Genomic DNA, 7,315 nt, shown 5'->3' on the forward strand with positions numbered 1-7,315 from the left:
AAGAGGAGAAGAAATAGGAAAAATGAAAAGAAAGAAGAAGAATAAGAAGAGAAGAAGGAGAAGGAGGAGGAGGAGGAGGAGGAGAACGAGGAGAAGGCCAAAGACCTTCTAGTCCTTCTCCTCCTCCTCCTTCTCCTCCTTCTCCTCCTTCTTCTTGATTTCTTCTTCTTCTCCTCCTCCTCCTCTTTCTTCTCCTCTTTCATATTATCCTTTCTTTAATTTCCCCAAAAATACATAATTAGCCCATTTAGCTCCAAAATGCCATAATAACCTCAAAATGGCATAAGAACCTTGGTTAGCTCATGGATATTATATACTTAGCTTGTTTTCCTCTAAAATGAGATAATTACCCATTTAGCTCCAAAAATACATAATTAGATAATTTAGCTCCAAGAAGAGGAGAAGAAATAGTAAAAATGAAAAGAAAGAAGAAGAAGAAGAGAAGAAGGAGAAGGAGGACGAGGACGAGGAGAAGGAGGAGAAGGCCGAGGACCTTGTAATCCTTCTCCTCTTCCTCCTTCTGCTCCTTCTCCTCCTTCTTCCTCATTTCTTCTTCTTCTCCTCCTCCTCCTCTTTCTTCTCATCTTTCATATTAACCTTGCTTTAATTTCCCCAACAATGACATAATTAGCCCATTTAGCTCCAAAATGCCATAATAAGCTCAAAATGGCATAAGAACCTTGGTTAGCTCATGAATATTATATACTTAGCTAGTTTTCCTATAAAATGGGATAATTAGCCCATTTAGCTCCAGAAAGACATAATTAGGTAATTTAGCTCCAACAAAAGGAGAAGAGGAGAATAAATAGGAAAAATGAAAAGAAAGAAGAAGAAGAAGAAGAAGAAGAGAAGAAGGAGAAGGAGGAGGAGGAGAAGGCCAAGGACCTTCTAGTCCTTCTCCTCCTCCTCCTTCTCCTCCTTCTCCTCCTTCTTCTTGCTTTCTTCTTTTTCTCCTCCTCCCACTCTTTCTTCTCCTCTTTCATATTATCCTTGCTTTAATTTCCCCAACAATGACATAATTAGCCCATTTAGCTCCAAAATGCCATAATAAGCTCAAAATGGCATAAGAATCTTGGTTAGCTCATGAATATTATATACTTAGCTTGTTTTCCTCTAAAACGGGATAATTAGCCCATTTAGCTCCAAAAAGACATAATTAGGTAATTTAGCTCCAACAATAGGAGAAGAGGAGAAGAAATAGGAAAAATGAAAAGAAAGAAGAAGAAGAAGAAGAAGAGAATAAGGAGATGGAGGAGGAGGAGGAGGAGAAGGCCAAGGACCTTCTAGTCCTTCTCCTCCTCCTTCTTCTCCTCCTTCTCCTCCTCCTTCTTGATTTCTTATTATTCTCCTCCTCCTCCTCTTTCTTCTCCAATTTCAAATTAACCTTGATTTAATTCCCCCAACAACGACATAATTAGCCCATTTAGCTCCAAAATGCCATAATAAGCTCAAATGGCATAAGAACCTTGGTTAGCTCATGAATATTATATACTTAGCTTGTTTTCCTCTAAAATGGGATAATTAGCCCATTTAGCTCCAAAAAGACGTAATTAGGTAATTTAGCTCCAACAAGAGGAGAAGAGGAGAAGAAATAGGAAAAATGAAAAGAAAGAAGAAGAAGAAGACTAAGAGAATAAGGAGAAGGAGGAGGAGGAGAAGGCCAAGGACCTTCTAGTCCTTCTCCTCCTCCTCCTTCTCCTCCTACTCCTCCTTCTTCTTGATTTCTTATTCTTCTCCTCCTCCACCTCTTTCTTCTCCTCTTTCATATTATCCTTGCTTTAATTTACCCAACAATGACATAATTAGCCCATTTTGCTCCAAAATACCATAATAAGCTCAAAATGGCATAAGAACCTTTGTTAGCTCATGAATATTATATACTTAGCTTGTTTTCCTCTAAAATGGGATAATTAGCCCATTTAGCTCCAAAAAGACATAATTAGGTAATTTAGCTCCAACAAGAGGAGAAGTGGAGATGAAATAGGAAAAATGAAAAGAAAGAAGAAGAAGAAGAAGAAGAAGAAGAAGAAGAGAAGGAGGAGGAGGAGGAGGAGAAGGCCAAGGACCTTCTAGTCCTTCACCTCCTCCTCCTTCTCCTCCTTCTCCTCCTTCTTCTTGACTTCTTCTTCTTCTCCTCCTCCTCCTCTTTCTTCTCCTCTTTCATATTATCCTTGCTTTAATTTCCCCAAAAAGACATAATTAGCCCATTTAGCTCCAAAATGCCATAATAACCTCTAAATGGCATAAGAACCTTGGTTAGCTCACGAATATTATATACTGAGCTTGTTTTCCTTTAAAATGAGATAATTAGCCCATTTAGCTCCAAAAAGACATAATTAGGTAATTTAGCTGCAAGAAGAGGAGAAGAGGAGAAGAAATAGGAAAAATGAAAAGAAATAAGAAGAAGAAGAAGAGAAGAAGGAGAAGGAGGAGGAGGAGGAGGAGGAGGAGAAGGAGGAGAAGGCCAAGGACCTTCTAGTCCTTCTCCTCCTCCTCCTCCTCCTCCTTCTTGATTTCTTCTTCTTCTCCTCCTCCTCCTCTTTCTTCTCCTCTTTCATATTATCCTTGATTTAATTTCCCCAAAAAGACATAATTAGCCCATTTAGCTCCAAAATGCCATAATAACCTCAAAATGGCATGAGAACCTCGGTTGGCTCATAAATATTATATACTTAGCTTGTTTTCCTATAAAATGAGATAATTAGCCCATTTAGCTCAAAAAAGACATAATTAGGTAATTTAGTTCCAAGAATAGGAGAAGAAATTGGAAAAATGAAAAGAAAGAAGAAGAAGAAGAAGAAGGAGGAGGAGGAGGAGGAGAAGCAGGAGAAGGCCAAGGACATTCTAGTCCTTTTCCTCCTCCTCCTTCTCCTCCTTCTCCTCCTTCTTTTTGGTTTCTTCTTCTTCTCCTCCTCCTCCTCTTTCTTCTCCTCTTTCATATTATCCTTTCTTTAATTTCCCCAACAATGACATAATTAGCCCATTTAGCTCCAAAATGCCATAATAAGCTCAAAATGGCATAAGAACCTTGGTTAGCTCATGAATATTATATACTTAGCTTGTTTTCCTCTAAAATGGGATAATTAGCCCATTTAGCTCCAAAAAGACATAATTAGGTAATTTAGCTCCAAGAAAAGGAGAAGAGGAGAAGAAATAGGAAAAATGAAAAGAACGAAGAAGAAGAAGAAGAGAAGAAGGAGAAGGAGGAGGAGGAGGAGGAGGAGAAGGCCAAGGACCTTCTAGTCCTTCTCCTCCTCCTCCTTCTCCTCCTTCTCCTCCTTCTTCTTGATTTCTTCTTCTTATCCTCCTCCTCCTCTTTCTTCTCCTCTTTCATATTATCCTTGCTTTAATTTCCCCAACAATGACATAATTAGCCCATTTCGCTCCAAAATGCCAAAATAAGCTCAAAATAGCATAAGAACCTTGGGTAGCTCATGAATATTATATACTTAGCTTGTTTTCCTCTAAAATTGGATAATTAGCCCATTTAGCTCCAGAAAGACATAATTAGGTAATTTAGCTCCAACAAGAGGAGAAGAAATATGAAAAATGAAAAGAAATAAGAAGAAGAAGAAGAAGAAGAAGAGAATAAGGAGAAGGAGGAGGAGGAGTTGAAGGCCAAGGACCTTCTAGTCCTCCTCCTTCTCCTCCTTCTCCTCCTTCTTCTTGATTTCTTCTTCTTCTCCTGCTCCTCCTCTTTCTTCTCCTATTTCATATTATCCTTCATTTAATTTCCCAAACAATGACATAATTAGCCCATTTAGCTCCAAAATACCATAATAAGCTCAAAATGGCATAAGAAACTTGGTTAGCTCATGAATATTATATACTTAGCTTGTTTTCCTCTAAAATGGGATAATTATCCCATTTAGCTCCAACAAGAGGAGAAGAGGAGAATAAATAGGAAAAATGAAAAGAAAGAAGAAGAAGAAGAAGAAGAAGAAGAGAAGAAGGAGAAGGAGTAGGAGGAGGAGAAGGCCAATGACCTTATAGTCATTCTCCTCCTCCTCCTTCTCCTCCTTCTCCTCCTTCTTCTTGATTTCTTGTTCTTCTCCTCCCCCTCATCTTTCTTCTCCTCTTTCATATTATCCTTGCTTTAATTTCCCCAACAATGACATAATTAGCCATTTAGCTCCGAAATACCATAATAAGCTCAAAATGGCATAAGAACCTTGGTTAGCTCATGAATATTATATACTTAGCTTGTTTTCCTCTAAAATGGGATAATTAGCCCATTTAGCTCCGAAAAGACATAATTAGGTAAAATAGCTCCAACAAGAGGAGAAGAGGAGAAGAAATAGGAAAAATGAAAAGAAAGAAGAAGAAGAAGAAGAAGAAGAAGAAGAAGAGAACAAGGAGAAGGAGGAGGAGGACGAGAAGGAGAAGGCCAAGGACCTTCTAGTCCTTCTCCTCCTCCTCCTTCTCCTACTTCTCCTCCTTCTTCTTGATTTCTTCTTCTTCTCCTCCTCCTCCTCTTTCATATTTTTTTTTAATTTCCCCAACAATGACATAATTAGCCCATTTAGCTCCAAAATACCATAATAAGCTCAAAATGGCATAAGAACCTTGGTTAGCTCATGAATATTATATACTTAGCTTGTTTTCCTCTAAAATGGGATAATTAGCCCATTTAGCTCCAAAAAGACATAATTAGGTAATTTAGCTCCAAGAAAAGGAGAAGAGGAGAAGAAATAGGAAAAATGAAAATAAAGAAGAAATAGCAGAAGATAAAAAGGAGAAGGAGGAGGAGGAGCAGAAGGCCGAGGACCTTCTAGTCCTTCTCCTCCTCCTCCTTCTCCTCCTTCTCCTCCTTCTTGATTTCTTCTTCTTCTCCTCATCCTCCTATTTATTCTCCTCTTTCATATAATCCTTGCTTTAATTTCCCCCAACAATGACATAATTAGCCCATTTAGCTCCAAAATGCCATAATAAGCTCAAAATGGCATAAGAACCTTGGTTAGCTCATGAATATTATATACTTAGCTTCTTTTCCTCTAAAATGGGATAATTAGCCCACTTAGCTCCAAAAAGACATAATTAGGTAATTTAGCTCCAACAAGAGGAGAAGAGGAGAAGAAATAGGAAAAATGAAAAGAAAGAAGAAGAAGAAGAAGAAGAAGAAGAGAACAAGGAGAAGGAGGAGGAGGACGAGAAGGAGAAGGCCAAGGACCTTCTAGTCCTTCTCCTCCTCCTCCTTCTCCTACTTCTCCTCCTTTTTCTTGATTTCTTCTTCTTCTCCTCCTCCTCCTCTTTCTTCTCCTCTTTCATATCATCCTTTCTTTAATTTCCCCAACAATGACATAATTAGCCCATTTAGCTCCAAAATACCATAATAAGCTCAAAATGGCATAAGAACCTTGGTTAGCTCATGAATATTATATACTTAGCTTGTTTTCCTCTAAAATGGGATAATTGACCCATTTAGCTCCAAAAATACATAAGTAGGTAATTTAGCCCCAACAATAGGAGAAGAGGAGAATAAATAGGAAAATGAAAAGAAAGAAAGAAGAAGAAGAAGAAGAGAAGAAGAAGGAGAAGGAGGAGGAGGAGGAGGAGAAAGCCAAGGACCTTCTAGTCCTTCTCCTCCTTCTCCTCCTTCTTCTTGATTTCTTCTTCTTCTCGTCCCCCTCCTCTTTCTTCTCCTCTTTCATATTATTCTTGCTTTAATTTCCCCAACAATGACATAATTAGCCCATTTAGCTCCAAAATACCATAATAAGCTCAAAATGGCATAAGAACCATGGTTAGCTCATGAATATTATATACTTAGCTTGTTTTCCTCTAAAATGGGATAATTAGCCCATTTAGCTCAAAAAAGACATAATTAGGTAATTTAGCTCCAAGAAAAGGAGAAGAGGAGAAGAAATAGGAAAAATGAAAAGAAAGAAGAAGAAGCAGAAGATAAAAAGGAGAAGGAGGAGGAGGAGCAGAAGGCCAAGGACGTTCTAGTCTTTCTCCTCCTCCTCCTTCTCCTCCTTCTTCTTGATTTCTTCTTCTTCTCCTCCTCCTCCTCTTTCTTCTCCTCTTTCATATTATCCTTGCTTTAATTTCCCCAACAATGACATAATTAGCCCATTTAGCTCCAAAATGCCATAATAAGCTCAAAATGGCATAAGAACCTTGGTTAGCTCATGAATATTATATACTTAGCTTGTTTTCCTCTAAAATGGGATAATTAGCCCATTTAACTCCAAAAAGACATAATTAGGTAATTTAGCTCCAACAAGAGGAGAAGAAATATGAAAAATGAAAAGAAATAAGAAGAAGAAGAAGAAGAAGAGAATAAGGAGAAGGAGGAGGAGGAGGAGTTGAAGGCCAAGGACCTTCTAGTCCTTCTCCTCCTCCTCATTCTCCTCCTTCTCCTCCTTATTCTTCATTTCTTCTTCTTCTCCTCCTCCTCCTCTTTCTTCTCCTCTTTCATATTATCCTTGATTTAATTTCCCCAACAATGACATAATTAGCCCATTTAGCTCCAAAATACCATAATAAGCTCAAAATGGCATAAGAACCTTGCTTAGCTCATGAATATTATATACTTAGCTTGTTTTCCTCTAAAATGGTATAATTAGCCCATTTAGCTCCAACAAGAGGAGAAGAGGAGAAAAAATAGGAAAAATGAAAAGAAAGAAGAAGAAGAAGAAGAAGAAGAAGAGAAGAAGGAGAAGGAGGAGGAGGAGGAGGAGAAGGCCAAGGACCTTATAGTTCTTCTCCTCCTCCTCCTTCTCCTCCTTCTCCTCCTTCTTCTTGATTTCTTCTTCTTCTCCTCCCCCTCCTCTTTCTTCTCCTCTTTCATATTATCCTTGCTTTAATTTCCCCAACAATGACATAATTAGCCATTTAGCTCCAAAATACCACAATAAGCTCAAAATGGCATAAGAACCTTGGTTAGCTCATGAATATTATATACTTAGCTTGTTTTCCTCTAAAATGGGATAATTAGCCCATTTAGCTCCAAAAAGATATAATTAGGTAAAATAGCTCCAACAACAGGAGAAGAGGAGGAGAAATAGGAAACATGAAAAGAAAGAAGAAGAAGAAGAAGAAGAAGAAGAGAACAAGGAGAAGGAGGAGGAGGACGAGAAGGAGAAGGCCAAGGACCTTCTAGTCCTTCTCCTCCTCCTCCTTCCCCTCCTTCTCCCCCTTCTTCTTGATTTCTTCTTCTTCTCCTCCTCTTATTTCTTCTCCTCTTTCGTATTATCCTTTCTTCAATTTCCCCAACAATGACACAATTAGCCCATTTAGCTCCAAAATACCATAATAAGCTCAAACTGGCATAAGAACCTTGGTTAGCTGATGAATATTATATACTTAGCTT

Source organism: Hordeum vulgare, chromosome 3H, assembly GCF_904849725.1.
Source record: "Hordeum vulgare subsp. vulgare chromosome 3H, MorexV3_pseudomolecules_assembly, whole genome shotgun sequence".
NCBI classification, from domain to species: domain Eukaryota; kingdom Viridiplantae; phylum Streptophyta; class Magnoliopsida; order Poales; family Poaceae; genus Hordeum; species Hordeum vulgare.